The sequence below is a fragment of the Pogona vitticeps genome, chromosome 3 (assembly GCF_051106095.1).
Source record: "Pogona vitticeps strain Pit_001003342236 chromosome 3, PviZW2.1, whole genome shotgun sequence".
Lineage (NCBI taxonomy): Eukaryota > Metazoa > Chordata > Lepidosauria > Squamata > Agamidae > Pogona > Pogona vitticeps.
The window spans coordinates 84440001-84464211 of NC_135785.1; the positions used below are offsets into that span (position 1 = coordinate 84440001).

The 24211-nt window shown below is 43.7% G+C and overlaps 1 protein-coding gene and 1 long non-coding RNA gene across 4 annotated transcripts in view; one reads left to right on the top strand and one right to left on the bottom strand.

Moving 5' to 3' along the window:
- LOC140705917 (uncharacterized) overlaps positions 1 to 7757 on the bottom strand; it is a 15687-nt gene extending 7930 nt beyond the window's left edge. Inside the window, exon 1 of the long non-coding RNA XR_013543981.1 lies at positions 441 to 7757. This is a non-coding gene — a long non-coding RNA (uncharacterized LOC140705917). The remainder of the gene's footprint in view (positions 1 to 440) is intronic.
- A 270-nt stretch (positions 7758 to 8027) lies between these two features.
- Positions 8028 to 24211, top strand: part of SLC16A12 (solute carrier family 16 member 12) — a 64780-nt gene continuing 48596 nt past the window's right edge. For all 3 annotated transcript variants that reach the window (XM_020803218.3, XM_020803225.3, XM_020803227.3), the window contains exon 1: positions 8028 to 8167. The gene's annotated coding sequence lies outside the window, so the exon portion shown is untranslated. The remainder of the gene's footprint in view (positions 8168 to 24211) is intronic.

The following is a 24211-nucleotide window of genomic DNA, read 5'->3' on the forward strand; positions in this document are numbered from 1 at the left end:
AGCGAAGTCTATGGCCACTTCAGTAGCCCTACACCGCTTTTCTTGGCTCAGAACAGCTGGCCTACAGTAGCTGAAGACGCCTGTGCACATATCAAAGACCTCCCTTTCAATGGGGCAGGCCTCTTTCATGCTGAAACTAATGACATACTAGAAAATGTACAAAAGAAATAATCAGCAGCTAGACGTTGGGGAGTCTACGCTTCCTACCAGCAACGTCCTCGGCAAAATCATTGGAGACAATCTTATAACTCTTACCAGAAGTTCCAACAAGATCCTCCAAGATGAACGTCTCACACTCCCTACTTTGAAAATCAAAGAGCCAAACTCCGGCAACAGCCTAGCACTAGGCGAAACGACCGGAAACTCAAACACCATGTTTGACGCTCCCCTGAGCGAGATCACAACCCAACCCGCCAAGCCTGCCCTTTGGAAACACTTACCTATGTGGAAATCCATCACCACAGATGCCTGGGTCCTGTCTATCAACAAAAAGGGCGACTGCATCAATTTCTTCGACATTTCTCCAGCAACACATGTCATCACTCCACCTTCGCAACCTCTTCAAGAAGAAATAACAAAATTACTTCTCAAAGACGCCATACAACCCATTTGTTAAAACAACAATGGGTTTCTCTCGCTATTTCACCATCCCCAAAAAAGACAGAGGTCTTCACCCTATCTTAGATCTGAGACGACTAAACAAATACATAATTGCCACAAAATTTCGTATGGTTACCCTAGAATCAGTTCTTCCCTTACTCCGAAAGAATGACTGCTTCACTGTCATAGACTCCACCGTCATAGACCTAAAGGATGCCTACTTTTATATTTTAATATTTAATTACTTTTTTATTTATTTATTGGATTTTTACCCCGCCCCTCTAGACCATGTCTACTCGGGGCGGCTTACATCGATAGAACTGAACAATATAAAATATAAAATGTATAAAATTATAAAATTACAATTACAATTGAACAATTATTTGAAGAAGATTACCAAGATGGCATGGCATAAAAGGGGAGAAAAATAAGAAAGACTTAATTGGCTGGAGGGAAGGCCTGCTTGAATAGCCAAGTTTTTAGCTGGCTTTAAAAAAAATACACAGAAAATATTTCCCGCACACAGAAAACTCCTCCATTTTCGACTAGGATCACCTTACCAATTCAAAAGGCTCCCTCTCGGCCTTGCAACAGCTCCAAGAGTATTCACCAAGTGCATGGCACCAGTAGCCTCTTACAGTACCTCAGACTTCAAAACATTCTCATCTTTCCATATATCGGCAACTGGCTCCTAGTAGGACACTCCCATCGCAAAGCTCAATGAGAGACCTGCTTCACCCTCGCCCTCCTTCGAGATCTCGGTCTTACGGTCAACGAACAGAAATCAAGTTTAAAACCTGCAAGAACTGTACATTACATAGGTGCACTCATAGATTCCATACAAGCCCGTCCCTTTCTCCCCACAGACAAGAGACAAAACTTGATCACCTTGCTTCAGGGTTTCACCCCTCATGCCTTAATACTCGCTTGATACCATAATAACAATATAACGGGTTTTAGGCACCATGGCCTCTATGACATCAGTCATACAACATGTACGGCTAAAAATGAGATCTCTCCAGTCCGGGTTTCTTGCCCTATTTGATCCATTAACAGAACCTCCTCACACTCTCCTGAGGGTCACTCCAGAAATTGCCTCCCAACCTTAATGGTGGTGTTTGCCTCCCAACCTTTATGTCGGGCAGCCATTTCAACAACTGCATCCACAAATACAAGTCACTACCAACGCCAGCCTCATGGGCTGGGGGGCTCACTGCAAATCCCTCAATATTCGCGCCAAATGATCTCACAGAGATAAATTGTCCACATAAACGAATTGGGGCTATTGGCAGTCATAAAAGACTGCAGTGTTTTCAGAAACCTTCTTGTAGGCAAAATGGTAGAGATTGCCACTACCAACACCACGGCAATTTACTACATCCTCAAACAAGGTGGCACCCACTCTCCAAGTCTCCTCTACTTAGCAGTCAACCTCTGGGAGTGGTGTCTACAACATCACATCTGTCTCACAGCTCTACACATCGCTGGTCACGACAACGACTTAGCAGACTTGCTCAGCCTCATGAATGCTCAAGCTGACAAGTAGGAACTAGATCAATCAATATTCCGTCAACTTTGCCAGAAATGGGGCATACTGACTCTCGATCAAATCGAAAGTGCAAACTATACTGCTCCCTAGTGGGAATAGGCAAATATTTCCAAGGCGATGCGTTTGTCGGCCGTTGGCCCAAAACCCTTCCTTACCTTTTTCCACTGTTCCCCGTCTTCCACAAAGTTGTGGTCTGTCTGCAACAAGACAAAATCAGTGCCATCGTTATAGCCCCTTGGCGGCTGAGACAGACTTGGTTCCCAGTTCTCCGCAGTCTCTCGTCAGACATCCACCATCCACCTGCCACACCTCCTCACACAGAACAACTCCAAGTCTTCCACCCAGACTTACTTGTTCTGCATCTGGCAGTGTGGAGGATTCCCCCTCGCTAATGGACATTCTCCATCAGGCTAAGAAACCATCCACAAGGAAGGCTTACCTATACAAATGAAAGTAATTCCAATCTTTCACTGGATCTTCCTCACTAGCCTCCATCAACCCATCACTCTCCACCGTTCTCCACTTCCTATTCCATCTCAAATCCAAAGGCCTTTCCATCTCCTCCTTACAAGTATACCTTTCTGCAATAATTTCATACCAACCTCCAAATTCCACAGCAGCCAATTTCTTCAAACATCAAATGACAAAACATTTTCTTAAAGGTCTTTCTCATATATACCCTGATACTCAACCTCCCTCTCTACAATGATCATTAACTCTTGTCTTGAAACAACTTACCAAAGCTTCTTTCAATCCTTTAGCCACGACTGATTTACGGCTTTTCTCGTAGCTATCACTTCAGCTCGATGAGCTAGTGATTTGGCAGCATTACACTACGACTACCCTTGTCTACAATTTTTCCCTGAAAAGGTGAAATTATTCATGGATATTTCCTTCCTCCCCAAAGTTGTCTCTCAATTTCCTCTCTCGCAACCAATTGTCCTTCATTCATTCTTCCCATCACCCTCTTTGAATCAAGAAAAAATCCTCCATACGTTAGTCGTCAGGAGAGCTCTTGCCTTCTATCTCCAGCGTACCCAACCCTTTAGGCGGTCACCTCATCTTTTCATAAGCCGTCAGTTACCTACCAAAGGCTGTCAAGTAACTTCCCAGTTTATATCTAGATGGGTCGCCACTACTATTCATCTGGCTTACCAACTTGCTTGATGCCCAGCCCCCAGAGTGATCCGACCTCACTCCACCAAGGCAGTGGCAGCTTCTACAGCTTTTCTTCGCGGCATACCTCCTCCAGACGTCTGTGCCTCTGCCACCTGGGCACAGCTGTCCATCTTTATCTGTCATTATAGACTTGACCTCCAGCAGAAGTCTGATGCGGCCTTTGGGCGTGCTGTTCTAGCCTCTGTCTTGGCGTGACACCCTGCCTCCAGGTAAGACAGCTTATTAGTCACCCAGGGTGTGATTCACAGAGGCCACGAAGAAGAACAACAGGTTACCCACCTGTAATTGTAGTTGTTCAAGTGGACCTCTGTGATTTATACATCCCACCCATCCTCCCCTCTGTCTTACTCTAAGCGGTGGTTGACACAACTGAAAGGGGACGCTTGGCAGCAAGGTACTTATACAGGGGGGGAGGGGCTTATTCTAATGTGTTTATTGCTACCGCAGAAGCTCTAGAATCTTCCAATGAGGCTCCGCACAGGCATGGATCACCCAGGGTGTGAATCACAGAGGTCCACTCGAAGAACTACAATTACAGGTGGGTAACCTGTCGGTCTTGGTCTCCAACAATACATCCTTTCACTTGAGGATCTTTTCTAGTTCTTTCATAACTATTCTTCGCAGTCTCAGTCTTCATCTGATTTCCTGGTTACAGTCCCCATTTGGATTGGTGACCAGGCCAAGGTATGGGAAACTTGCACTGGAAAATTGTAACAGAATATCTGAGATGTATGCAAGCGTGTTCCTACAGTGAACAACTGCTCATAACAGTTGCAAAGGCATGGCATTGTTAAGAAGGTTTGAGTGGACTGCATGCCAGATCAGAGAAGACAATGGTGTAACCCCAAGACAACCAGGCAAGTCACTTCAGAGAGAGCTCATTGCACACAGAAGCATTCCTTCCTGTTCATATATATCAGCAGCAAGACATCACAGAAAATGTAAGCAGTTTACCTTTTTATCCCAGGAGTGCAAAGTAGAGTATTGGCTTGGATCTCTGACCTGCAGGATAGACCTCAAACAATCCTTGAAGCCTTGATTTCCATGCTATGCCAATAAGCTATTGCACATGGAAAGGGAGCCAAACCATGCCATGTGGGTTAAACGTAACGGTGAGAGTATGAAGCGGAGAGCCCCACGGAGCATCAGTAAAGATCCAGCAACAGCACTGCTCTTGCTTGACAGAAAAGATGAAGGAGGGGATTGAGAAGAGGGAAGAAGTAAAACAGAGGAGAAACCAAAATGCATTGAAATGAGTTTATTAAAGACGCTATGCAACATAATTTCTGTCACTCGTCTAAATTTTAGAAGTTTTTCTTCTAAAGAAAACTTTTTTTAAAAAAATTGATAAATGCAGGTGAGAAAGCAAAAAATATATATATGGATCCCAGTTGCTGCAGGGCTACTTCTTTCAATGAGCCCCTCCTTCTAATCGAGTGTCAGTCCAAGAAACAAAGCAAGTAGTGATGGCAACACACTCACCTGACTCTCTCCACAGTCTTGCACATTCATCCCACTCACTTGGTTCTCCTTGACTCTCTCTGCTGTTCACCCAGCTTTGGCAAAACCTGAAGGGGGAAAAAACTGGGCTCCAAACCTACAGGCTGTATTGTTGTTTGTTGTCCCCGTGACCAGCATATTCAAGGGCAAGCAGCAGAGCAGGGGAGAGATTTGGCGCAGGGCCCCAATTCAGAGAGGGAGCACATTTCTGATCAGGGCGCCACAGGTGTCTTCTCTCCAGAATGAAGGGGATTGGATTAAGCATGTTTATTGAAACATGTGCACCTAAATCCAGCATTAGCCCTACCTTTAACCAGGCTCACTGGAATGAATGGAATTTGCTAGTTATCACTAACAAGTCCCTTTCATTTAACAGTTTTGCTTCAAGGAGTATGAATGGTGAACTTAACCTGGGGCTAATGTTTAGGTTCATCCCTAAAATACAAAGGTTTGAGTGGACTGCATTAAACTATGTAGTACCGTAAGTCCCATTCATAAATTCAACTGAGCCACAATCAGCTGTTCAGTTGTTGTTTTTCTGTCACTTCATTCAGGTTAGCCATCATAACTTCTATGTCTCACCTTCATAAGTGTGTCTCTGAAAGACAGTTGATGGGGAACACAAATAAGAAGATTCTATTCTACTCATCCTGCTTGTGGGTTTCCCACTGGTGTTTGGTGGATCAATTCACCAGGGATCTTATATTTTCATGTAATCTCACTCATAGAGTATGGTAGTTTTGTCTCATTTATTGCTAGCAGAGGGAGGGAGGGAGGGAGGGAGGGATTGAGAGAGAGAGAGAGAGAGAGAGAGAAAGAAAGAAAGAAAGAAAGAAAGAAAGAAAAAGAAAGAAAGAAAGAAAGAAAGAAAGAAAGAAAGAAAGAAAGAAAGAAAGAAAGAAAGAAAGAAAGAAAGAAAGAAAGAAAAGAAAGAATTGGCATTGTTAAACTAGGTTGACTGCATCCAGCAAGTGCACAGAGGAGAACATCCCTCAGATCACCTGTCCTGGGTCCCTTTTATTTTGCTGATAATTCTGCTTTGACAGGAGTGTGACAGGTAACATGTATTTCTCCTGCCAACTACTTTCACAGGTGCTTACTTTGGCACATGCTAATCTGAATTAACACATAATTTCTAAAGTACATTATCACCTGTTCTTGTCAGTCTGAAGTACATGTGATATGCAGCCAATTTCCACTGGTAACGTTGAGAAATTAGTTCAGACATTTTTTTTTCAGGGTTGTTCTTTATAAATTGGTTGCTCAGCTCCAAGAATCATCACGCTGCTGAGAAATGGCACTGAATAGACAAGCAAGGTTTATCAATTCACCAGGGATCTTATATTTTCATGTAATCTCACTCTATATGGTAGTTTTGTCTCATTTATTGCTAGCAGAGGGAGGGAGGGTGCCATATATTCAGTGTCATTTCTCAGCTATATACAAATATTTTTAAAGAATTAAATGAGTATCATATTTAAAATGATAAATAAAATCAATATTAAAACACATTTAAATATGCTGCAGAAAAAACACATCCGGAGACAAGTACAGGCAAAGAACATCACACCCACATCCACAACTGACGAGGCTGCTGGATGGAAACTGAGTACTGGATTAAATCGTCTTCACTGAGACGATAGATGGTTCTTAATGCTCTAAAGGTGATCTGCAGAATCTGTAGTCTTTCTGTCCAAGAGTATTAAGGAGATCACATTCGGTTCCATGAGCTGAAGGATTCTTTCTTGCCATCCCTAGCAAATTAGATCCTTAATTGCACATGCCAGCGATCAGGTTGCTCAAGGTTGCCTGGAAGCTATACTCTCAAAACTTTCTTTGCTCTTTCCTGTACTTTTAAACTACCTTGCCCAGCACAATATAACTAGAAAGGGATGAGAAAGAAACTCTACCTCTCATTCTGATTCCCTGATTTACCTTATAGGGTTTTGGATGGGTGGCGGGTGAAGATAAAAGGGGAAGGTGGACTATTAAGGTGGCCTATGGTCATAAGTTGAAAAGCCCCCCCCCCCCAATCGACATTTGAAAGGAATGATTGCAAAGGATTAACCCCACCTAATATGCATATGAGGGCCCCTATGTCTGCAGTTTATATTGTGGAGAAACTGCCGTTGGAGCAAATGGTGTGTGTGTGTGTGTGTGTGTGTGTGTGTGTGTGTGTGTGTGTGTGTGTGTGTGTGTGTGTGTGTGTGTGTGTGTGTGTGTGTGTGTGTGTGTGTGTGTGTGTGTGTGTGTAGCCTTTGGAAAGCTGCAACGTCCCAAAGCACCAGTAGAAGGAAGGAGTGGCAGATTGCCAGAGTCCCCCTGAGGGCACAATAGCGAATAATCAGCCACTTGCCCCCTGATTTCTATGAGACAGAATTCCTCCAGAGTTGCTTCCCACTCCACAAGCTTGGCGTGGAACCGTGTGACTGCAACTCGAAGCCAATTCACTCCGTCTTATTTACGCCCGAGTAAACAAGCTGAGAAAGGATCGGGCAGAAGGACTGACATGCAAGGGCGGATCTGCTAAAACTCTTCAGAGCGCTTAATCCCAGAGGGGCCCCAGAAACTGTTTTAATCAACGTTTGTGTAAAAAAATAATATAGTGATCTGTCCTGGACCAACCCCACTGAAGAAGATAACGGTGGTTATCGAGACCTTATTGCTGATTGCGAAGGGCCCCCATAACAGTTCAAAATGTAGGTCCGCCACTGCTAACGCGCAAACCGGAGCCGACTTCGGTGGCTTTGAGGGCTACTTGAACTCCGCGCCTTTTACTCCCGAGCAACCATCCTCAGACTTGGTCTCTCAACTTGCCAGTGGCTCTTCAGCTTTCTTCACCACACCCCCTTCAGTCCGGATTAACGAGCCCGGTACGGGACACACACACCCGCCCCCAAGGCTGTTAGTTATTCTGTAAATCCTTGCGGTTCACAGTGCCCCAAATAAATCCCGGGGAGGGAGTTTGTCTGTAATCCGATTCCAGGCATCGAGGGGGGCCCCCGGGCTTTCCACTGGCGCTTTCCCGCTGTTGTGGCGCGGGGGGGGGGGGGCGGCGGCGGTGGTAGTGCCTCGCCGCCTTGATCCGGCCAGCCTCAGACGACTCGCAGGGTTGGCGGCAGCGGCCGCCGCCGGCCCGCATTACAATATAAGCTTCGCAGGCGGCTGCAAGGAGCCTCTCGCTGCCCGGCGAGCCTGACATGCTGTCCCGGTGCTCCGGCTTTCGCCTCAGAGGCTGACACAGATCTCGAGGAACCGGAGGCTGCCGCCGGCGCGCCACTGAGGGAGCGCAAACCGGTGCGGGACTCAGGAGACAAGACGGCGCGCGTCCAGAGCTCGGTAGGAACCCTTGACGGGGACGTGCTGTGACAAAAAGGGCCCGTGGGGCTGTTTGGACCCTTCGCTCACGAGCCTGGCATTGCTCTTGCCTTTTGAAAAGTCAGCCCGAAGTTCAACAGGTGCGGCTTTTACCCCCGACGCGGCGGTGTTGTGCGCACCGTCGCCCATATGGTCGGGTTGAGGCTTTGCCGTTGAACCCCCATCCTGCCCCCGGCAGCGCGCCTGTTTCTTTGATCAGGCAGGAATCCACCGGGTGCGGTTTTCCATAACAGAGAGAAGCAGCTGTCCCTGTTTTTTGTCCGAGGCAGGCACAGACATTGCCGGGGTCTGGTGGGAGGGTTGTGGGGGGTGGGGTGGGGTGGCGGATAACGCCGCTCGCGATGTAACGAAAAGGCGCTCCGTGGCCGGGAAATGGAAAATCTTTGTTAGAATGACAGACTGGGAAGTTGATGGGGGAAAGTGGGGGCTGCGTGTAGGTGATGGCGTATGTGGGTTTGGTGCCTTGGGCGATGGGGGTGCCCCCTGAGATTTTGGGGCGAGGCGGAATTTTTTCTGCTAGGGGTTGGCAACTGGCGAACCAGATGCTCATTCTGCCTCCACCACCACCACCCCCCGCGTGACACCCGCTCTACGCCAAGGATCTTGCCCTCCCCGCGCACCTTCAAACTTCTCGCTCCGCGATGTGACCCATTGAGCCAAGGCAACGGAGAAAACTCCCGATACAGCCTTGGCACCACTTCGCGAGAGGTACGCAGGAAAAACGAAGCCCCAGGTCGTAGTGATGAGTAGCCAAAATCCTCCCCCCCCACACACACCACCTCCTTTGCCAGCGAGGAAGGAAAGGGTTAAAGGGCTCTTCGCGGACACCCCGCCCCGGACTCGCCCGACTGAGTCACGGGGCGAGGCGTTCCTTCGCTGGCCTTTCGGCCTTTCTGCTTAAGGCAAAATCCTCTCTCCCCTCCTGCCGCTTAAAAAGCTGGTTGAGTTAACCAGCCGTCTAAAGCGAGATAGGAACCGAGGTGATCAGGAAGAGAAGGAGCAGCTTTGATGAAATGCATTAGCTAGCCCGAGGCTTGGATTGCCGAACCATAAAACACGCCTTTCCCCATCATCCCAAAATGGTACCTAAAGTTGTATTTGGCACATCCTGAGAAGACAAGACTTGCTGGAAAAGACCATAATGCTGGGAAAAGTTGAGAGCGGCAGGAAACGAGAATGACCAAATATGAGACGACTTGACTCAATAAAGGAACCGACAGTCCTGAGTTTGCAAAAGCAGAGCAGTGGCTTTAGATAACAAGGGATTGTCAGAAGACAGGATGAATTCCCTATGCCCTATACAGTACTTGCAGAACTGCTGATGGAGAGTTTAGTGCTGCGGTAAACACTGTGGGGACCTTCAGATGTTGTTAGATTCCCATCAACCTCTTACCCATCCTTCTATTAAGGCATGATGAAGGATTGCCACTGATGGCATATTGTTGAATAGTTTTTATAATCAAAACTTTCCAGAATGGACTGTGATTCGCCTTAGCTACTAACAGAATTATCTCAGTTTGAGCTTCCATGGATCACAATATACTATCTGTGCCAGCTCACACTGAAGCACATCTATTTGCCTTTAAGGAGCCACAATACTTTGTGTTTTGTTCTTATTTTTGTCATTGCTGTATGCGGTGAAAGAGACAGACATAAGTGCCTCTTTGAAAAAATGTTTGACAGGATGAATATTATAAGAAAGTGCCAAAAGTATACTGTATATACTCTCTCTCTCTCTCTTGCCCTCACACTTTCCCAACATATCTTTGACTATGCAGACCTTTGTTGGCAAGGTGATGTCTCTGCTTTTTAGGATGCTGTAAAGGTTTGTCATCGCTTTCCTCCCAAGAAGCAGGCGTCTTTTAATTTCGTGGCTGCTGTCTCCATCTGCAGTGATCATGGAGCCCAAGAAAGTGAAATCTGTCACTGCCTCCATATCTTCCCCTTCTATTTGCCAGGAGGTGATGGAACCAGTGGCCATGATCTTGGGTTTTTTTTTTATATTGAGCTTCAGACCATTTTTTGTGCTCTCCTCTTTCACCCTCATTAAGAGGTTCTTTAATTCCTCCTCACTTTCTGCCATCAGAGTGGTATCATCTGCCTATCTGAGGTTGTTCATATTTATCTTAATTCCGGTTTGGGATTCATCCAGTCCTGCCTTTTGCATGATGTATTCTGCATATAAGTTAAATAAGCAGGGAGACAATTTACAGCCTTGTTGTACTCCTTTCCCAATTTTGAACCAAACAGTTGTTCCATATCCGGTTCTAACTGTTGCTTCCTGTCCTACATATAGATTTCTCAGGAGATGGATAGGGTGGTCAGGCAATCCCATTTCTTTAAGAATTTGCCATAGTTCGTTGTGGTTGACACAGTTAAAGGCTTTTGCGTAGTCAATGAAGCAGAAGTAGATGTTTTTCTGGAACTCTCTGGCTTTCTCCATAATCCAGTGCATGTTAGTTATACAGTGGTGCCTCGCTTAACGGGTGCCCCGTTTAACGACGAATCCGCATAGCGACGGATTTTTGCGATTGTTTTTGCGATCGCATTGCGATGTTCCTAATGGGGAAAAATCGCTTTGCGATGATCAGTAAGCTATTTCACTTACCAATTGTCACATAATGATTTCGCAACAGCTGATCAGCGGTTCCAAAATGGCCGCCGGGTAAAAAAATGGCCAGCCGCTGTGTTTTCGCCTGGATTCCTCGCTTACTGGGCAGCGAAAATGATGGCCATATGGAAGATTTTTGCATTAAGGTGAGTTTTTTGCCCATAGGAACGCATTAAACGGGTTTTAATGCATTCCTATGGGCTTTTTTATTTTGCATAGCGACAAATCCGTATAGCGACAATTTTGGCTGCACAGATTATGGTCGCTATGCAGGGCACCACTGTATATATATTACTTAAAACCAAATATAATGCTTTCTATGTGGGGCTTCCTTTGAGACTGATGCAGAAGCTCCAGATGGTCCAGAACATGGCGGTCAGGCTGTTAACAGGGGTGGAAAGATTTCACAATTCTCCCCCCCCCCACCTTGGCTGCGTTACACTGGCTACCTATCCGCTTCTGCATTGATTTCAAGGTGCTAACCATTACATACAAAGCCCTTAATGGTGCAGGCCCTCGATGCCTGGCAGAGTGCCTTCTTCTGCCCAGTTCTACCCATATTGCCTGCTCCAGTCAGGCTGGGCGGCTAAAGGGCCTAACGCCAAGAGAGGCCCGGTGGGAAAAAACTAGAAATCCAGCCTTGGCCCCTCGCTTCTGGAACAAGTTACCTGTAGAGATCCGCCTGTTTCCCTCGCTGAGGGCCGACTAACCTGAAGACATGGCTATACAGGCAGGCCTTCCCTACAGCCATTACCTAGCTTATCTTCCTTTTCCTTTTCCTTTCTCTCTCTCTTTCTTCTTTTTTCCTTTTCCCATCTTGGACTTTGTGATTAATTTGGATTTTAACTCAGTTTATTTTTATGTTATATGTAAACCGCCCAAAGTGGACATTTTCTAGATGGATGACATATAAATCGAATGAATGAATGAATGAATGAATGAATTGAATTGAAATGAAATGAAATGAAATGAAATGAGGACTCCTTATGTTAACCTTTTTCACGATCCAGGCTTGTGTCAGAAATAGTTTACAGGTTCATGGTAAAACTGTATGCAGACTGAAGCAGTAGCATCCTTGAAGTCTAATTTTAATTTTTAAAACGATTCAGTGCTGGCATTAACTTTTAAACTCTAAATGGCTTGTGGCCAGCTTCTTTTAAAGCCTTTTTTCCTCCTAGATGCATCTTTCCAGATCCTTGGATTACATTCAGTGGACCTTCTCTGGGTTCTCCTGACAAAGACTTTGAGACAGGTGGCTATAACAAGAAGGGCCTTTTTTAGTGGTGGCACCCTTGTAGGGAATGCTTTCCTAAGAAAAGCTCCTCTAGCTCTTAGGCTACAGTCTTTGTGGCCCTTCCTTAGGCTTTTCAAGGTTTTTTTTAAAAAATACATTTAATGCTGTTATTGGTTTCACTCTAGTGCCATTTACATGGGTTCCTAATTTTGTTTGTTGTGCATTTTTTATATTTTATGGCTTTTTTAGTACTTTGCAGAGAATGAATGGTTAATGGACAGTATAAAGCACAGTAAATAAATATAAAGAAATACATTCTTATAGATTGTGCCGACTGCCCTTTTTAAAAAAAGGGATCAATCAGCCCCTTGCTCAGAAGGTAGATTCATAATCAAATACTTCAGAAGGAACTAGTTAAAGGGAGTTTACTCACTCAGATGCTTTGAGTACAGTGATTTGATTGCATTAACAAGTGTGCCACCTTCAATTGTTAAATTTGGGTCTGTCCCCTGTGGAGTCAATGAAGGAACATTTCCTTTAGTCCTGGCAAATTACTAAGCCAACAAGGAATTTAATGAGGTCTGGCAAGATTTGGGTTTGCTCTGAAGTTGCTCTTAGACAATAATAACAGTCTTAGAACTGCAGAGCTGGAAGGGGCCCTATGGATCATCAAGTCCAACCTATGTCAAGGAAGCACAGTGAGGGAATGAATTCCCAACCTCTACCTAAACCACTGAGCTATCCACCAGGCCTTTGGTGCTTTCATTATAGAGAAAAAAAATCATAATTTAAATTATCAATTTTTGTTGCTGCAGTTTATTTTTTAAACTAAAAATACTTGATTTGCACAATATTTATGCACCCATCGTGACATTAGTCCATCTATTATAGTATTTATTAAAGTCATTTGTCTTCTATGTATGTGTGTCTATGTGTAAGAGATATTAAAGAACAAAAAAGTGGGGCCATTCTTTTTAAAATTGAGGGGAATACAGTATTGAAACATTGAATGGGCAAAGTACTTTGCAAAACAAGCTGTTACTCACTGGGGAAAAAAACAGTGGTCTGGAACATATGGCCAGCCAGATGTCATTTGATTCCAGCTGCCATCAGCCTTGACCACTGGCTAGTCTGACTAGGGAATTGAAGTGAAACAACAGGTATAGGTCGACAAATTCCACAGCCCAGATATAAGACAATTCAGAGAATCGAGAGAATGTGCATTTCTGGAATAAAAATAAAAGAGACATGAGACCTGGCCCTCTGTAGAGAGTTGGTGGCACCTGCTGGGAAAGTGGTTATGAAAGTAGGCTGAGATAAGATGGAGGGAGTCCTTGTAGTGCTTCTCCTTTCATTGCAGGTAGAAGGACAGCTTGGGCTGTCACTGGGCGTGCCCACTGGGGTACTGAAAGAACCAACTCTAAATTAGAGTCAAATTTTGTTGGAGTTGGTTGACAAAGACATCAGGTTTCCCTCATTCCAAATATGATTTGATTGGAGTAGAAACAGAAGAATTTAGAGCGGGACCCTGGGTTTGGAGGAGTCATATAATTAAATTGGCAAACAGAGCATGCGTTTGTTTGCCCAGGTTCTGCATGAAGCAACAGATGCAAGATACTTCAGCTTCTTTGGAACTTGCACCCATGATAGGTATATAGTGTGGCTATTGTTTTTATGACTAACGAAAAGGAAAGTTCTTGTCTGCATTTTTTCCAGTGGGTCTGTGCCCAAGAAGTGTGTGGGAAAGTTAGAGAGAAACTTGGCTTCAGTTGCAAACCTTGCTTTAATTAGGATTGTGCATTGCTGTAGTCATGAGACAATGGAAAAGATCCAGAGTTGTTTTTCTTTTCTCGTTAAATAAATAATACAACAAAGTCAAAAGTGTTAACCTTGAGTCATTTTCCCCGGCTCTGGGCTATATTTCCTGTGTTTCTTCAAAATGTCCTGTCTTGTTTAGTTTCCAAAAACTGATTCACAAGTAGCGCTTACTGCACCCTGCCTTTATTCCCACCCCATGTAAGTCATGAGCAGGTGCTGCATAAATGTGCTTGCTCATTACTTAGCATCTTTGCACCTACATTTTAACTCTGATGTTCAGTCCCACTCCTTTTCCTAGCATGCTGGAAGTCCCCTGGGATCTTAGTACTTCAGTTAACTTTTCATTATTAAAACAACATTGTTAAAATTAGCCTCAAACTTACACTACGCAATGCTATGCTATATCTAGTTTGTTAAATGGCTGATGAAGTATGGTAGACGTGTAATGTTCTCAAAATGCTCCAAAGCTTTTATGGCAACCTTGGGAGATGGTCTAGTCCAGTGGTCAGGAAACAGGGGTAAATTACCCCAAATAGGGTAAAAATGAAAATCCTGGGGTAATGAGGATGGTTGCGGCAGCGCGAGATTGCCTGCAAAGTGGAGGGGAGGAGAGTGGACTGGGCCAGCTGGACTCTTTGCCGGCAGAGCCCTGGCTGGGGCTCTCCTTCCTGCCCGCGCCCGCCCACCCGGTGCGCTGGCAAAGAGGTCCCCTTTCCACCCCACCTCAACTGAGCTCATGGCCAGCAAGGAGACAAAAGTGGCAGCCTCCCAGCTGTTCTTCCTAAGTGGTCCCTTTGTTTCCTCTGCTGGAAGGCATAGCTCTGTGTTCCAGATACCTTGCCCTGTATGCTAGCTGCCGCCCCAGAGATGTAGTGGAAGACAATATCCCGTCACTAGTGCTGACATGAGAGTCAACTGTCAGTCCAGTTGGTTTCTATATACAGAATCAGGCCTCCCATGTCATACACAATAACTAAAATAACAACATGGATTCAGTATTCATCCATGGTTATTTTTCTATCTGTCTGTCTGTCTGTCTGTCTGTCTGTCTGTCTGTCTGTCTGTCTGTCTGTCTGTCGATGGATGGATCGATCGATATAGATACAGATATAGATACAGTGGTGCCTCGCATAACAAGCGCACCGTTTAACGATGAATCCGCATAGCGATGCGGATTTCGCGATTGCTAATGGGATCGCATACCGATGTTTTAATAGGGCGAAAATCGATTACCAATCTTCGCATTGCGATGGAGGAACAGCTGTTCGGCGGTTCCAAAATGGCCACCGGAACACCCAAAATGGCCACCGGAACACCCAAAATGGCCACCGGAACACCCAAAATGGCCACGGCCGGATGGGGAAACATCGCAGAATGGTGAGTTTGGGGCCTATTTGGAACTTGGGCTTTTCCGTTCCATTTAGCGATGTTTCCCCATAGCAAAGGTTAATCTGGAACTGATTAACCTCGCTATGCGGGGCACCACTGTATAGACAGACAGACAGACAGACAGACAGACAGACAGACAGACAGACAGACAGAGACAGATAGATAGATAGATAGATAGATAGATAGATAGATAGATAGATAGATAGATAGATAGATAGATAGATAGATAGATAGATAGATAGATAGATAGATAGATAGATAGATATAGATACACACAAAATTGTCCTGTCTCACAGCAGAGATGGGGACTTGAGTCTCAGGAGTTGCTGTCAAGTTGGAGTCACACTGGTGAGTCGACTCCATGACTCAGAACGCACCCACCCTCCCGGTGCTCTTGGGAAGAAGCTTGTTTTTAACAGGAACTTGAACCCAAAGACTTGCCAACACGCCTGTCTCACAGGAGGGCTTTCCTTGCAGTAACAGCCCTCACAGTCTGGACACATGAAAAAGAAGAAGTGAGAAATCAATGTGTTCTCGAAGGCTTTCACAGCCAGGATCCGATGGTGGCTGTGAGTTTTTCAGGCTCTTTGGCCGTGTTCTGGAGGTTTTTATTCCTAACATTTCACCAGTCTCTGTGGCTGACATCTTCAGAGGACAGGAGCTAGAACTCTCTCTGGTCCCCACAACAACGATAAACTGATGCATTTTCTCAGCAAGACTTTGCACTCTTTGGCACTGACTTGAGGCCAACCAAAATGTTACATAAATAAGGCACTCTGTAACTCTTCATCATATTGCTTAAAAGCAGTTTTCCTTTTCCAGTTCAATATCAGGCTCACTTTTTCTTTCTCTCCTTCTTCCTCCCCACATTTATTAACACCAAGTGTGACCAAGAGCTCTGAAGAACTCAGAAGCTTCTGTACTTTTCTTTGACATTTTGTTTGGTCCTTATAAAAAAACTTACTCAACTATAGGTTCTGGTATTCCTGAAATAAGGAGCAGCATTTCTGATATACATATTCTCTGTCTTGTTTTCATTCATATTTGATCTTAAAACAATGGTTTTGCAAGACTTTGGATTCACTATTGCAAGGTGTTATGTGCGATTTGGCTCATCCTGTCCTTATCAAAAGATCCAGTGTGCTTGTTCACTATTTTATCAATGACAGGTTAGCATCTTTGGGCAGCTTAAAAAGATAAACTGAACCAAAGACAAATTCCTGCTTGAAATGTCGGATATATGTCTACTAGTGTTGTCAGTCTGATCTCACCTCATCCCGAGTGGTGTAGAGCCCTTAACTGGACCTTTGGAAGAAGGTCACTGGAATGATGTTGGCATTAGCCCACTTCTTCAAGCCCGGAGATGTTTTCCTGCATTAAAATTCAAGCCACACTTCAATGACAAGTGTAAGAAAACAAATGTCTGAATACTGTGGAACTGACTTTATCCATGTCACAGCTACAAGAAGAACGCACTACAGATTTAGTGGCATGTATTAAGTCATGTGAGTGAAGCAAGTAATGCAAAACGGTGGAGTGATACCTGCCAAGGTAAAATACAGACATGGTGAACAGCAAGATTTAAAAGGATTATCTCTCTCTTGTCATCAGTCAGTGTGAGCGAAGGAAGGAAAGTGAGCCGTCCTCACATACATCTAAAGAAGAAGAAAGTGAGGGATGCGCTGTGGGCGAATTGATCAAACTGGACGATGAAGAGGGGGGTACTAACAGAGCGATAGAGGTGTTTCTAGCGGAAAGAACAAAGGATTGGGGGGAGGAGTCAGGAGACTGGAGATGGGACGAGGTTATAAAGGAAGAGAAGAGAGAGAGAGGGCCAGAGGGGGAAAAGGAAGAGAAGAGTACGCAAACAAGGGAGACGGGAATAGAGAGAGAGAAGATCGCAACTCTAGTAAAGAATTTCCCAAACTTAATGAAGGAAGATGGTCTGTTGCCTCTACCGAAAGAAATAAGCAAAGTTGAAGCTTGTGAGTTCTCAAGGGGATGGAGACCGGGAGTGGGTTCGGCTTCTCGCCCAATGATGGACAGAGAAACCCTTGGTGGAGCCAGCCCTTTCCTACCCAGGCTGGAGGGGTCTGTAGTGGTCCATCCTTGTTGCAGGACTTCCTGCTCAGTTCTGACTGCGTCGGCCGCGAGTCCGAGCGTAATCGCTCATTTTGGGGGGAAGAAATAGTGAAACCCAAAGATGTAATGCCTGGGGCAAAACCCAAGAAATATAACTTGTTAACGAATGAAGAGTTGCTGGACCCGTTTGGTCCAGAGTTACTTGATGAAAAAGCTAATAAAACAAATCCGTTTTTGACTGTTACATTGACTCCTGCAGTTATTCCCGCCGAATCCCTTGGTCCGTCCCCCACAGAGAAAGAACCCAATCACAGTCAGTTTGTGACTATACTGGGGTTGGCTAATGATCTGAGTGATGGAAGCTGGATATGACTCAACTCCAGAATTTCAGAGTGAGATGCTCATCCTGCTTGGACCATAATATATATAGTAATGGCACCATTGAAACCTGTCAGAACTTTTCACCTGCTTTGTGGGCAATCATTGTTCTGGGAGCTTCCATTTTTAAATTATGGACCAACGTCTATTATGCTTGATGTTTTACTATCAGTCTTATTAGCCACTAGCATATATATTTACTGTAAAACACGAGTTCCCTAGCTAGAGTTTGGGACCCCTAAGGAGATGTGAAATGTTTTCTGGGAGGTTGCTGTGGTTATTTTTAGTTGCAATTATTTTAACATTTACCATATTAAATATGGTACACACAATGCTGTTATATTTTAATCCTCTTCAACTAACAGATAGACATTTTGATCTGAATCAGAGCTGAAGGCAACCTAGAGTCCTTAGTTATTTCTGTATCCTTCTGAGTGGACTTGAGCTGCTGTCGCTTATTTCTTTCTGTTCCACCTTTAGAAGACTGACGTCAATCCTTCAGACCCAAGCTTTAGCCCACCTCTAAGGGACCTGAATGAGGCGGTTACAGTGCACACTAGGAACAGTGACACCCAAGATGGCAGCAGGGTTGAAAAGTTGCTGCCGCAGCAGTGACTCCTTTTACTCTGCCTGAGTCTCCCACTCAGGTGTGTTGATGACAACACCGTGAAAAGCAAGGAGACCTGGGCAGGGAGATGCCTTTTGGCTCCACTTGAGTCATGGAGAAGGAAGGCAAGAGGGGCAAAAAAGCAAGGGAAGGGTGGTGCACAGGGTGGGGCCTGTGGGGGAGGTATTTATTTGGCCTTGAGGAGGAGATGCTCTTCACTAAGGGGGCTTTTTTGTGTGTGTGGAGGACACACACCTGAAAAAGTAAATTAAACTCAAAGTGTATTGACATTTTTTTCCTTCTCAGATTTTATCTGTTAGAGGCAGATTTAAAGATTAACTATATTTATGCATTAAAGGTTAGAATTATATTCTTTAAAAATCTATTTTAATATGTTCTCATCACCCCATTAGAAAGCCTTTTTATACAAATATGGCGGGGTTGTGTGTCACAGATTATTTGGCTATTATAAAAGGGCACTGCAACCTGGAAAAGGTTTGGGAACAGTACTATAAAGCATATAGCCTCATCCTTTGTAAAGATAGCCATCCGTTTTAATTTTCCAAAGCACTGCTGAAATAATTCTACATTATCAGTGCCACTGCTCCTATTGCTACGATTAACAACTACATATTTAAGTAGCAGAAAAGTTTGAATATATGTCTGACTCCACATGAAACACTCTGCCAAAGTGGAAAAACAAATTCCACTAAAGAAGGAAAACCTTTAGAAGGATAAGCTGGTTGCTTGAAGAACAAAGAACTGTGAATAATAATATGAAAAATATGAACAGCAAAAAGACTTACCCTCTATGGAGAAATGCAAAATAAAACAATTTCCCAAAATCAAAACAGGATCAGGGGTGGAGAGACAATTAATTGCCTTAAATCTAGCTGGTGTTTTGTGAAATGACCTGTGGCTGAGATCAGTGAGATGTACATTTGGCACAACAACAAAGTTGCACAACAGAGACATCACTGTACCTCCCAGCAAGAGCTTGGTTCCTGCAGAAGTAAATATCATGTCCTTGGATAACATTTTGCAGTCCCGTGGTGCAGGCCGCAAAACCTCCCAAGGCCTGGAAAATAAGCAATCACGCCTGCTTGCAATGCAGTCCTATACCTGTGTCCTCTGAAGTAAGCCCCACTTAGTTCATTTGGCCTTACCTCCAGGTAAGTGTGCACAGAATTATCGCCTCAGAGACCTAAGTATGAAAACTGAACAGTAAATTAAATCAGGAAACCAATAATTAGGAAGGAATTTGGGGGTGTGGGTGAGGAAAGAGCCTGGCATTAAGAATCCCTCCCATTTATTATTTCGCCAGCCCATCAATTCACTGAGTCTCTGGAAAATAGTATAACTAATTTTGATTATTTATTTATTATTTAAGAACTTAAGGAGTGATTAATACTTTCACAAACTGTGTTTCTTTTAGTGCTGCATTCCAGAGAAAATTCTATAATAGATGCATTTGATGCTAAAAGGAAGTCATCAGACAAATGTCCCCTGGCCTGTCCTTTTCTTGTTATTGTAACTTTCACCCTTTATTTTCTGCCAGAAGAATATAGACAATGTATTTCCAAAAAGAATACTTTCTCATGGGAAGGGTACTGTTTCTCCGTAGTGATTTAAACTGAGAGAGGACAGACCTTTTTCCTAAGGGGAATCAAGTACAGTACTGTATATACCATAATATGGTTATTTTTATCCTCTAATTCAGTGACCCAATGAAAGCTCTCTCTAGCACAGCTTCCTTCAGATGTTTGGAACCCCGGTTCTCACAACCTACAGGCCACACCACCCATTGCTAGAGACAATGGGAGTTAGTAAACCTCTAAATGAGTATAGCTGGTCTAAACTTTCAGAAGTTAGATATTTGGTTTTGGTTTTTAATTACCTTTTAAGAGGCTGGCTTACTGGTTCTTTGAGCAGTATAATGAAAAAAGTAATGAAAAGGTGAGTGAGGATGCTGTCATCTCGTGTTTAATTAGGATTCTGTGATTATTTTCTCATGCATATTTTGTTCTTGAGACTTGTGATTTTTAATATAGTATGTGATGACAAATCTGTCTGTGCTTGAACTGATTTGTCTAATAAGAATTATTAGTAATGGGGTTAATTGTTCATTCCTAGGCTGATAAAGGGTTTGGTTGTTGAGTCTCTAACATGGTTGATATCCTTAATTCCTTCTCTAGTATGCCTCTGCCCTTCAACTAACCATCTGGGATATTCTGCCAGCTGAATAAATGTTACAGTAATGTGTGACAGGCCATAGAGATTGGCTGATGGTAATGTGGATGGACATGTGAGCAAGTGAGCGGCAAGCCATAGACTCAACCATGCTCTCCAATGTGTTTTCAAACAGTCTGTCCAAACCCATCAGCCACGCTTCTCAGTAAATTTGCTTACAGATGTAAACAAAGATTTTTGGGGGGTTTTTTTTATAGCAATCCTAAATAACATTTCTCAGACAACAAGATTTGTTTCTGAATTATGTGCTACTTCTTAATTTTTTTGGAAAAATTTTGTTAAAGAATTGTGAATTTTAAGATCTCTTTAAGCAACAAAACATCAGTTGACTTCCTCACTTGCTGACATCTTTAAATTTTTTTATGTCGTGCAACTGAACACAGTGGCATTTGCCTTTGAGTAAACATGCGCAGGTTTGCAATTTAAGTACCCTGTCATATTTGCAGTTATATTAATTAGCTATGGATTGTAAAGGGTGAGCACCATCTAGGTTATACATAAAAACAAAAATGGGCATATCTAGAACACACACAGAGCTACACAAGCCACCCTAATGGGTGCATCTACTTTCACACGAACATGCTTAGACAGAGAGAAGAGGCCACATTTTATGCTGGGTCCAGGTTTTGGAAGAAGCACTGGACAAAATAGCCGCAATGAGTCTTGACTCAGGAAACATTGTAGGTTATTTTTTTCAGTTTTGTTACTCTTGTACTCTATTAAACCTCATTGTAGCAGCTTCTCTCTGCTCAGTAGACGTCTCACCTAGTATGCAGGATGAGACTGGCTATGTGTTCCACTTGACCCATTTTAGTATGGCTCCACTATGTCTGTACTAGAGGTGTGGAGATTTGTGTTTTTGGACTACAACACCCAGAATTCCACAACTGAATTCTGATAACTATCATAAAAAAAAAAAACCACCCCAGAAATCTGCACACTTCTAGCTAATACTTCTTCCCTTGAAAAGCACAGCAAGCTACCAGGCATTTATCACCCATAGTTCTCAGAAACAGGATGCAAGCGTGCATGTTTTTCATAACTCATCTGTACTGGGTACACAAGTAACTAGGCTTATACATTTATAGAGAAGGGTGGACTTTGAACCTTACCAACAAGGTCAGCATGGTCAGCATGTGGTGGAGCCAACTATTAAACTAGCCAGGGAACTAATACAAACTCCGGTTTTGATTGAATTCAATGCATTTATTAAAGAGCAAAACAGTGAGACAGTCACAGGTAGTTTCTTTCAAAGCAAAATGAATAAACATGCAATTAATTAATTAAAATGATCAACATGCCGTGAATTACTCACTCAAACAGCTTTTGGGGGAAGGACATCTCCAGGTGTTTCTGTCATTGTTCCTTGTCTTATGTAGTATTTTGTCCATCCAGAAGAAGACAAAAGAAGTCTTCTCGGTGCAGCTGCTCCTCTGTCACCATGCAGTTTCCCAAAGGGACATTCAGAATGGCCAGTCAGTTTCTCCTGGTGTTTTCAGATGCTTTTTTCCTGAATCATGGGAAGATTCTGTTGCCTTTCTGTGTCTGAGAGTATGCTTTGTCAGGAGGCATTTCAGAAAAGATATTAGATCCACCATCCACAGACTTTGGAGTCTGTAGTGGCTGTTAAGTTACCACAACAAACTATGGTGTGCCTACAGTAGCAGCAGGGAGTGAGCTAGTGTGGCCCACGTTGGAATGCTTAGGCTTGATTAAAAGAATCTAATTAAGCCTGACCATTTGTAAGAAAATGGCTTCTTCCAATAACATTGTGAAGTCGCTTAATAAGCAAGCCATTTCAGGATATTGATAACCAGTCCTTTAAGATGAGGGAATGAAAACATTTTAACATTTTTTTATAACTGCTGAAGCACAGCTGCAATTATCTATATACAGTCAAAACATTTTCCCCCACTTTCCCTGCCCCGGCAAACAGAGGAAGTGATTAATTTGCTGATACAGTGGTGCCTCACTTAACGACGTTAATTCGTTTCAGCGAAATCGCTGTAGAGTGAAAACGTTGTAAAGCAAAAAAAAATAAAACATTGAAACACATTAAAACCCGGTTAATGCATCCAATGGGCTAAAAACTCACAGTGCAGTGAAGATCCTCCATAGGGCGGCCATTTTCGGTGCCTGTATAGCAAGGAATCCGTCCCTAGGCACAGTGGGGAGCCATTTTGAGCACCCGGTGGCCATTTTGAAAACCCGACTATCAGCTGTTTTTAATTGTCAAATGTGAAGAATCGGTTCCCGAAGCAGGGAACCGATCTTCGCAAAGCGAAAAAACCCCATTTAGACCATCGTTTTGCTATCACAATTGCGATCGCAAAAACATCGTCGTGAAGCGGATTCGTTGTAATGTGGGATAATCGTTAAGCGGGGCATGGCTGTATCCTGAAGAGGCTTACTCATTAAGCCACTTCATGATACTGGCAATTTGATAGAAGAAGGTTTGCTTTGGATTGGTTCCAGCAATCACATGTGATGGAACTGATCCAAACCAAAGCGCTCCTACCCACAGCAGAAAAGTAGAAGCTTCTTGACAAAGGCCAGAAATGTGCGGGCAGGGATGCTCTGGAGACAGGGTGGTGCATTCTAGCAAAGTAATAGCCTGATTTCCTTCTTTAAGAGTGCACCACCCCATCCCTGCACAGTGGGCTGAATGCCTGTGTCGTCAGCCTTTATGTGAGCTACTGCTATAAGAACTAACATACAGACATACTGTGTGTGAACAAGATGACTTTATACAGTGGATATAAAAAGTTTACACACTCCAGTTAAAATGTCAAGTGTCTGTGATGTAAAAAAAGATGCAAAGATAAATCATTTCAGAACTTTTTCCACCTTTAATGAGAAATATGAACTGTACAACTCAGTTGAACAACAAACTGAAATCTTTTAGGTGGAGGGAAGGAAAAATATGGTTGCATCTGTGTGCACACCCTCTTATAATTGGGGATGTAGTTGTGTTGAGCAGCAAACAATTACATTCAAACTCATGTTAAGTAGGAGTCAGTACACCCCTGCCATCGTTTCAAGTGCCTCTGAGGAATCCCAAATAAAGATCAGCTGTGCTAATATGTCTATCCTGACATTTTCTTAGTCACATCCTACAGCAGAAGCCATGGCTCACAGAGAGCTTCCAAAACATCAGAGGGATATCATTGTTAAAAGGTATCAGTCAGGAGAAGGGTACAAAAGAATTTCCAAGGCATTAGATATACCATGGAACACAGTGAAGATAGTCATCATCAAGTGGAGAAAATATGGCACAACAGTGACATTACCTGTCACTGGACGTCCCTGCAAAATTGATGAAAAGTCTAGAAGCAGATTGGTTAGGGAGGCTGTCAAGAGGCCTACAGCAACATTAAAGGAGTTGCAGGAATATCTAGCAATTACTGGTGGTGTGGTACATGTGATAACAATCTCCCGTATTCTTCATAGGTCTGGGCTATGGGGTGGAGTGGCAAGATGGAAGCCTTATCTTACGAAGAAAAACATCCAAGCCCAGCTAAATTTTGCAAAAACACATCTGAAGTCTCCCAAAAGCATGTGGGAAAAAGTGTAATGGTCTGATGAAACCAAGGTTGAACTTTTCAGCCCTCATCCCAAAATATATGTTTGGTGCAA